The sequence below is a fragment of the Neoarius graeffei genome, chromosome 7 (assembly GCF_027579695.1).
Source record: "Neoarius graeffei isolate fNeoGra1 chromosome 7, fNeoGra1.pri, whole genome shotgun sequence".
Lineage (NCBI taxonomy): Eukaryota > Metazoa > Chordata > Actinopteri > Siluriformes > Ariidae > Neoarius > Neoarius graeffei.
The window spans coordinates 52,694,654-52,704,039 of NC_083575.1; the positions used below are offsets into that span (position 1 = coordinate 52,694,654).

General features: G+C 37.7%; 1 long non-coding RNA gene across 1 annotated transcript in view; it reads left to right on the forward strand.

The window, feature by feature from the left end:
- The window catches only part of LOC132888671 (uncharacterized), a 57,501-nt gene extending 48,344 nt beyond the window's left edge, over positions 1-9,157 (forward strand). The window contains exon 4 of the long non-coding RNA XR_009654961.1: positions 8,979-9,157. This is a non-coding gene — a long non-coding RNA (uncharacterized LOC132888671). The remainder of the gene's footprint in view (positions 1-8,978) is intronic.
- The last annotated feature ends 229 nt before the right edge of the window (positions 9,158-9,386 follow it).

A 9,386-nucleotide genomic window follows, 5' to 3' on the forward strand; every position in this document is an offset into this window, starting at 1 on the left:
TATGACATTCTCCCAATCCTCTTCTGGATCATCCAAATGCTCTCTAGCAAACTTCAGATGGGCCTGGACATGTACTGGCTTAAGCAGGGGTACACGTCTGGCACTGCAGGATTTGAGTCCCTGGCGGCGTAGTGTGTTACTGATGGTAGCCTTTGTTACTTTGGTCCCAGCTCTCTGCAGGTCATTCACTAGGTCCCCCCGTGTGGTTCTGGGATTTTTGCTCACCATTCTTGTGATCATTTTGACCCCACGGGGTGAGATCTTGCGTGGAGCCCCAGATCGAGGGAGATTATCAGTGGTCTTGTATGTCTTCCATTTTCTAATAATTGCTTCCACAGTTGATTTCTTCACACCAAGCTGCTTACCTATTGCAGATTCAGTCTTCCCAGCCTGGTGCGGGTCTACAATTTTGTTTCTGGTGTCCTTTGACAGCTCTTTGGTCTTGGCCATAGTGGAGTTTGGAGTGTGACTGTTTGAGGTTGTGGACAGGTGTCTTTTATACTGATAACGAGTTCAAACAGGTGCCATTAATACAGGTAACGAGTGGAGGACAGAGGAGCCTCTTAAAGAAGAAGTTACAGGTCTGTGAGAGCCAGAAATCTTGCTTGTTTGTAGGTGACCAAATACTTATTTTACCGAGGAATTTACCAATTAATTCATTAAAAATCCTACAATGTGATTTCCGGGATTCTTTCCCCCCATTCTGTCTCTCATAGTTGAGGTGTACCTATGATGAAAATTACACGCCTCTCTCATCTTTTTAAGTGGGAGAACTTGCACAATTGGTGGCTGACTAAATACTTTTTTGCCCCGTATGTGTGTGTGTATATATATGTATATATATATATATATATATATATATATATATATATATATATATATATATATATATATATATATATATATATATATATATATTTTTTTTTTTTTTTTTTTTTTTTTAAATCTACAAAATTAGAAGAGCCCATCACATTTAGCCATTCATAAGAGTTAGCTTATTTAACATTTTACAAATCTGCATCATAAAACCATGTTGGAAATGAGGGCCACTGCATATTCTGCCACACATAAAATCAAACTCAACTTTATACCAGCAGTGGAATACAAAGAGTTGTTTTCCCTTTGGAGGAAAAAAATAGGATTTAAAATAACAGAAACTAATTAATTTTTGCCCATTCAACAAATGTATTAATCACTTTAATATAAAGGATTTTTTTTATTAAAGATAGTCTCATCTCATTATCTTTAGCCGTTTTGTCCTGTTCTACAGGGTCGCAGGCAAGCTGGAGCCTATCCCAGCTGACTACAGGCAAAAGGCAGGGTACACCCTGGACAAGTCACCAGGTCATCACAGGGCTGACACATAGACACAGACAACCATTCACACTCACATTCACACCTACGGTCAATTTAGAGTCACCAGTTAACCTAACCTGCATGTCTTTGGACTGTGGGGGAAACCGGAGCACCCGGAGGAAACCCACGCAGACACGGGGAGACCATGCAAACTCCGCACAGAAAGGCCCTCGCCGGCCATGGGGCTCGAACCCAGACCTTCTTGCTATGAGGCAACAGCGCTAACCACTACACCACCGTGCCGCCTATTAAAGATAGTGAAATGCTTATTGAAAATATGATTTACAGTCATCTGGATTTTTCTGAAATGTGCACATGTAATTTTAGATAAAATGTCTGGATTGAATTTAAAGGATTGGAAACGGGAATTTATATGATAGACATCATGACAAGTGTGCAACTTTTGCCAAAGGCTTGTGCAAGCACTAAGATCTCCTTTAGTGCTTGTTTAACTCTTTATGAGATACTTAATTTTCCAGTCTGATTCTACATTACCCCTGGCCTTTGCATGCTATGCTCAGCTCCAAGTCTTAGTTCACTCTCTGTTTATGGGACGTGTAAAGGTCATAAATTGTATTTTATTAAAATGACGCAAAGGAAGCATGTTAATAAGCCCATTGATATGAATATACCACAGTTCAATTAGATACTTTGTAAATTGAAGCACTAATTAGTGATTCATTCAGCCTTTGGTATCACTATTTCACTTCCAGTAAATCATGATGGAATGCAGGACCTGAGTTCAGAATCGTTTATCCTCTGAAGATGACCATCCTGGGAAAGTGACAGTGCTGGGAGTTCTCAGCTACTGCTATCTTCGACTGTCTCCACACACACACAATCAATAAAATCCACAGCTTCGAGCCAAATGCACTGGGCAAAAAATAAATTCAAACCTGCCTCATGCTCTTTTAAAGAATGCATTCTAAGCCTTTATGAGCCACAAATCTTTTGGCACATTTGCCGCAGCACTTTGCTGTATTTCATGTTTTACTCTATAATTCATTTTGGGCTTACATACCTGACACATCTGTGATATACAGCTCTAAGAACTGATGCAATTAGTTCTGCTAGTCTAAATTTCAGCCTTAATGTGTTTTGCTGGGAAAACTCCAGTCTCAAGGGACTCTGGTTGCTCTCAGAAACCATCATTATATTAAAATAGCAAATCTTAATGAGAGGTTATCCTATTACAGTATATGCGAGGGGACAAATAAGCACTGGAGGCATTAAAAGTTGGAAATGCCCCATTAAAGACATCATTGGCAGAGGGAGTAAGAGATCTTGCGTTCTTAGAGTTCTCTTCTCCTGTCTGTTTTTTTTTTCCAATCACTAGTAAAGAGGAGAATATGTATATAAAATGTAGTAGCTAGAACCAACTTTTGTCTATGCAGAAAAGTGATTGAATATAGTCTTTCAACAGAATTACATCATATACAGTATACAGTAATGTATATACATACAGTATACACTGTTTACATATAGACTACTGTGATTGTTCATGGTTCACCCAATACACATATATATAAATGCCCAGAAGTAAACATCTTGTATTTAATCCAATAGCCATTCACTGTTCAACTGCTTTATTTCATATCTAATGTACTCAAGTATAACACAGCAAAAACAAAAATCAACAGTTTAATGACTTCTAATCAGATTGTTATGATTATATTAGTTTCCAGTTAATTGCCAAGCTTCATATACACTCACCAAACACTTTATTAGGAACACTATACTAATACCGAGTAGGGCCTCCCTTTAGTCTCAAAACAGCCTCAAGTCTTCATGGCATGGATTCCACAAGATATTGGAAACATTGCTTTGAGATTCTAGTCCATGTTGACATGATTATATCACGCAAGACTTGCAGACTGTTCAGGTGCACTTTCATACTGTAAATTTCCCATTCTACCACATACCAAAGGTGTTTCACTGGATTCAGATCGTTGACTAGGAAGGCCACTGAAGATCAATCAACTCATTGCGATGTTCATGAAACCAGGATGAGACTTTTGTTTTGTGACATGGTGCATTATCATGCTGGAAGTAGCCATTAGAAGATGGTAAACTGTAGCCATGAAGAGATGCACACGGCCAATAACAATATTCAAATGGACTGTGGCATTCAAGCCATGATATATTGGTATTAATGGGTCAGAAGTGTGCGTGAAGAAAATATTTCCCACACCAATACACCACCGTCACCAGCATGGACTGTTGACACAAGGCAGGTTTGGATTAATACTGCTGGTGCCAGATTCTGACCCTACCATCTGTGTGCCTCAGTAGAAATTGAGATTCATCAGACCAGGCTACATTTTTCCAGTCTTCAGTTGTCCAGTTTTGGTGAGCCTGTACCCACTACAGCCTCAGCTTTCTGTTCTTGGCTGACAGAAGTAGAACCCAACATAGACTTCTGCTGTTGTTGCCCATTTGCTTCAAGATTAAACATGTTCATTCTGAGGTGCTTTTCTGCTCACCACAATTGTACAGTGTGGTTATCTGAGATGCTGTAGCCTTTTTGTCAGCTACAACCCATCTGACCATTCTATATTGACCTCTCTCATTAGCAAGGTGTTTTCGTCTGCAGAAATGACAATCACTGGATGGTTTATGTTTATTATTGCACCATTCTGAGTAAACTCTGGAGACTGTTAACATGAAATGGTGACACAGTGTTTAGACTTCCAGGTCCCCAGTTCAATCCAGAGCTCAGGTTACTGTCTGTGGAGTTTCTGTGCATGTTCTTTCTGTGTCTGCAATGGATTTTTTCAGGTTCCCTGGTTTCCTCCTACCTCCCAAAAACATACCAGTATGTGGATTGGTTGTGTTAAATTGCCTCTAGGTGTGAATGTGTGTGCACAGTGTCATGTGATGGACTGGCATCTGGCATATTACCCCATTGCACCCAGTATTCCTAGGATTGGTTGCAGACCCACCACAACCCTGAGCAGGATAAAGCAGTTACTGAATATGAATGAGGGTGGCATGGTGGTGTAGTGGTTAGCCCTGTTGCCTCACAGCAAGAAGGTTCTGGGCTCGAGCCCAGTGGCTGGCGAGGGCCTTTCTGTGTGGAGTCTGCATGTTCTCCCCATGTCTGTGTGGGTTTCCTCTGAGTGCTCTGGTTTCCCCCAAAGACATGCAGGTTAGGCTAATTGGTGGCTCTAAATTGACCGTAGGTGTGAGTGTGAATGGTTGTTTGTCTATGTGTCAGCCCTGTGATAACCTGGCGACTTGTCCAGGGTGTACCCTGCCTCTCACCCGTAGTCAGCTGGGATAGGCTCCAGTTTACCTACGACCCTGTACAACAGGATAAGCGGCTACAGATAATGGATGGATAGATGAATATGAATGAACAACTAATTTATTTATTTATTTATTTGCTTGTTTGTTGATTGTTGAACTCTCTATGTAGCAATATTAGCTTCATATAATATTTGTAAAATATAAGATAGAAATTGTACCTTGACATTATACTAGTTTGCAGTAGTACATACATACATACATACATACATACATACATACATACATACATACATAATATGATGATTCCTCTATTGACGAACTCAAGCAGTTAACCCAATACTCAATCAATCTCTCTTAAGCCCTTTGTTCTCTCACATGGTTTGAATAAAAGGTCATCTTTTGATGCCACACTGTATATTAAAGACTTGAAAAGATAAATACACTTGATTAATATCTTGGCCAATTACAATATCCTCAATTTATCTCTGACTGTGATTTCAGCAGCTACTCCTGATCACATTAATTGATGCAATACTTTTCTGACTGATGCAGCTATGTGATGTTCAGCCTTCATTAAAAAGGCATTGACTCTTCCTTTTGGGATTCTTTGTCCAGTACATTCCAAATCCTGTTTCTTTTCCGTGAAAACATTGCTAGACATCTGAGTATAGTGTGTGATGGCAGCAGAGGAAAAAGCTTGGATTCCATTCATCCTCACTGACAGTGTTGTCTGCACCAAGTTAATTCACGCTCATTCATTTCCCTGACAAATCAACCCTTTGGCTGCAGACCGTGTCATTAGAGCTTCTTCTTTTCTCCATGCCTTTGACTGAAACTCTGGACACGCTCCAGCACATGATTAAGTAATTTGTCACTGATATCTTGACTAAATGTGAATGGAACAAGACAAAAAAGAGACCAAACGTCCATACAGTATCCTCAGATCAACATGGATTCAATTTAAGCAACTCGCTTATGAACAGGTTCCAATTCAAGCATATTACAAAATATTTTATAAAATTGTACTCAAAGGTAATCGTAATCCTAACTCAGTGCCTTTTCGGTTCCTGCAGTAAACTTTGATATCATTTCATGAAAAAGCGTTTTAAACCTCAGTTATAAAGTATAATATAGTTCCTGTCATAAAAGTTTTTTTATGAACTAAGATTTAAAGATAGAAATGCAAATGTTCAGCAAAGAATGTTCATCCAAACCCGAATAGAAATAAAAGTAATAAAAATCTGTGAATAATACAAAGGTCCAACAGTCAGTAAAACCATACTTGACCTGATTATTTCATAATGTATTTTATAATCATATGTGCTCTAAAAAACATGTTCTTACCTTATAAAATGAGCAATATACTTTACTGGTTAAATTTATTTATGAAGAGATAAGGAAGTCAAACATAACTTTTAAATAAAAAGCTTCAAATATTAAAAAATCGCTCAGTCAAAAGAAACTTGTTTTCAATTATATAATAGATTGCATAATATACTGTATATTTTTCATAATATCTTTCTTGGCTTGAGTGATGTTTATTCAGGCTCATTCTTTTGTTGAAATCAATTTTAGAAAAATTCTGTTTCAATAAGTAAATATATATTAAATCTTGCAGTTCTTTATCAGAGTAACATTCCTTTTGGGTTTTTTTTAAAGAAACATTTTAGGATCAGATTATATGGATGATATATCAAATGTTGGAGATACATCCACTCCATCTGTTATGCATATTTCATACATTTCATTGTCTACAACAGTGCTTCTCAGAAAAAAATTTACACCTTTTGGTAGGATTTAAACCTCTTAAACCATCTGAAGGTCCACTCCATTATATATTTACAATCTGTATATTTACAATGTTGTAGCAATGGAAACTGTAGTTTGTACTGGGTTTCAAATAAAACAAACTTCTTCCAAAAAGATTTTAATTGAAAAAAAAGGCCAACATTCCTAGTTTATTACCTCCGCCAAGGAGATTATGTTTTCGGTAGCGTTGGTTTGTTTGTTTGTTGGTTTGTCTGTTAGCAACATTACAGAAAAGGTTATGAACGGATTGCTCTGAAAATTTTTCCAGAGGTGTTACTGGGCACAAGTAACAATCCATTAAATTTTGGCGGTGATCCGGATCACCTTCTGGATCCCAGATTTTTTTAAAGGATTCTTGGCAGAGGTCTGCACTCTCCGAGTGCTTTTCTAGTTTCTGTTATGAAACAGTGCTAGCAAATTTACAAATTAAAAAAAGTATGCCATTTGATTAAACTCAATTCAGTTTTGTGTTTTGAAATATTTAACAATTATTCACTGAAGGTGAAGTGAATATGGGTGAATAATAACTGAGATGAAGTCGAGGTTATTATTCATTGATACTCACTGAGCCTGAGGTGGATAATTGTCTCATTATCTCTAGCCGCTTTATCCTGTTCTACAGGGTCGCAGGCAAGCTGGAGCCTATCCCAGCTGACTACGGGTGAAAGGCGGGGTACACCCTGGACAAGTCGCCAGGTCATCACAGGGCTGACACATAGACACAGACAACCATTCACACTCACACCTACGATCAATTTAGAGTCACCAGTTAACCTAACCTGCATGTCTTTGGACTGTGGGGGAAACCGGAGCACCCGGAGGAAACCCACGCGGACACGGGGAGAACATGCAAACTCCGCACAGAAAGGCCCTCATTGGCCACGGGGCTTGAACCCGGACCTTCTTGCTGTGAGACGACAGCGCGAACCACTACACCACCGTGCCGCTCCGTGGATAATTGTTTTAGTATAAATACACGTGATTTATTTCTCAAAAAAAATCTTATTTCAAAAAATTATTTCAAACTTCAAAAGTGGCGTGTAAATATAATAAAGCAACATGGACTTGTGGCACTTATCTATGTCAACTCACATAAAATACTTTGTTTTGAAATTGATAAAATAAATCACAATTCCACCTTACCTTTGAATAGTTTTAGACCAAACTTTGTAGCATCTTTAGTGCTTTTAGGAACAGCATTTTCTTTCATCATTTGTAATTCTTCCTCACTTACGGTGACGAAGCGATTGGCCGCCATTTTGCTGAGTTGCTCAAGGTGATTATTGAGAAATAGTGCAAATTTCTCAACCAATCAACACGCATGATTTTCTATAATCACCTCTGTATTTATACTAAAAAGCATTAACACTCTAGACTTCAAACATATGTTAAATATATCCTTTTCTTAAAAAGAAAGAAATTAAAAGAATATTTAAAGAAATGCTGTCGAACAAAAATGTCTTAAATAATGAAATGAAATGTTTCAACATTAAAAAAGTACTATAAACAGTATAATAAATGAAACAAAGTCAATATGTGGTGTGAGATGACCCTTTGCTTAAAAAAAATAGTAGTCTCCGGTACAGTGAGTGCAGTTTGATAAGGAACTGAGCTGTAGGTTTTACTGAGCATCTTACAGAACCAGCCACAGTTCTTCTGGACACTTTGACTGTCAAACTTGCTTCTTCATTTTGCACCAAAACCCAGTAACCTTCATTATGTTTTATTTTTAATCTGAAAAGTGGTCTCTTATGTAATCTGCTGTTCAAATGCAAACTTTTTTTCTGTAACATTTAATTTTGTGCTGGAAAACAAACATTTGGACTGTAAAATTTTTTTGTACTGACTCAATAATGTAGAAGTCATAAAATAGAAATCTATAACAAAGTTTGTATGAAAAAAAATAGGGGGCCTAGGACTTTTGCACAGTACTGTATATAGCATTGTTAACTTGTGATGCATAATGCATTGGCATAAATGTAACAGATATAAAACGCAAACTGCTTTGTCTGTTTTGTTTTTGCGGCTTTTGCTTCTGAAATCCATAATCCGTTATGTTGGATTATAGCCAGGGGACACAGCACTGAGTTTGTGAAATTCAATATTCAAATGAGAATAGTATCAACCACTAAAAATATAATCATCAATTAGGTCAGACTTTAAGACATAAAGTGTGTAGGTGGTGGATTTTTGACTCATTAAGCTGCAGAAAAAGTCCAATAAATTCAACCAGGGCAGTCCGTCTCCCATGCGCTTGAATATGCCTTCACTGTTTGAGAATAAATTATCCATTATACAGTCAAGAGGCGAATGGCAGGAATCTGCTATCAAGGCCACACTATACACAGATTGCCCTTAAACTATTATTTTGTTATTTCAGTTGACTCCAGTTATTTATGTATTAACACTTTTTCTGAATAATTCTTTAGAAATTTTGTCACTTTACAAGTTTGGATTCTGATTAATTTCTTCTGCAGTATCAATATTATTTTTTTGGCTTTAATAGCCTACTTGCTCAGTGTGTTCTCATGTTGACTGTTCTCAACTTCATTTTCCCACTTCAGCAGAAACTGACTCATCAGATAAGCGACCCTGAAATCCCCATTCCCAGACTTCATGAGAAATGTTCTTCTGCAACTCATCAGAAGCCAAAAGTGTTTATATCCAGGCAAAAGTACAGCAGGAACATTCTCCATGACTTTATTGCACTCCCTTCCTTTGGGGACAGAAAAAAAGGATATTTCAAATGGACTATAATTTTTTCTTCTTACAAATAAAATAACTAAAAATACATCCAGGCTGGATTTGCTTCTGTCATGCAAGCCTTTCCTGACATTCATGATGACGGCTACTGCTTCCTGAATTGACAGCATTGCCTTAACGCTTTTGGGGTTTTTTTTGTTTTGGCAGAGGCAAGGAGGACCCTGGACCCTAGTTATATGTGGTCATTTGATCTGCTGTACACTTTTAGA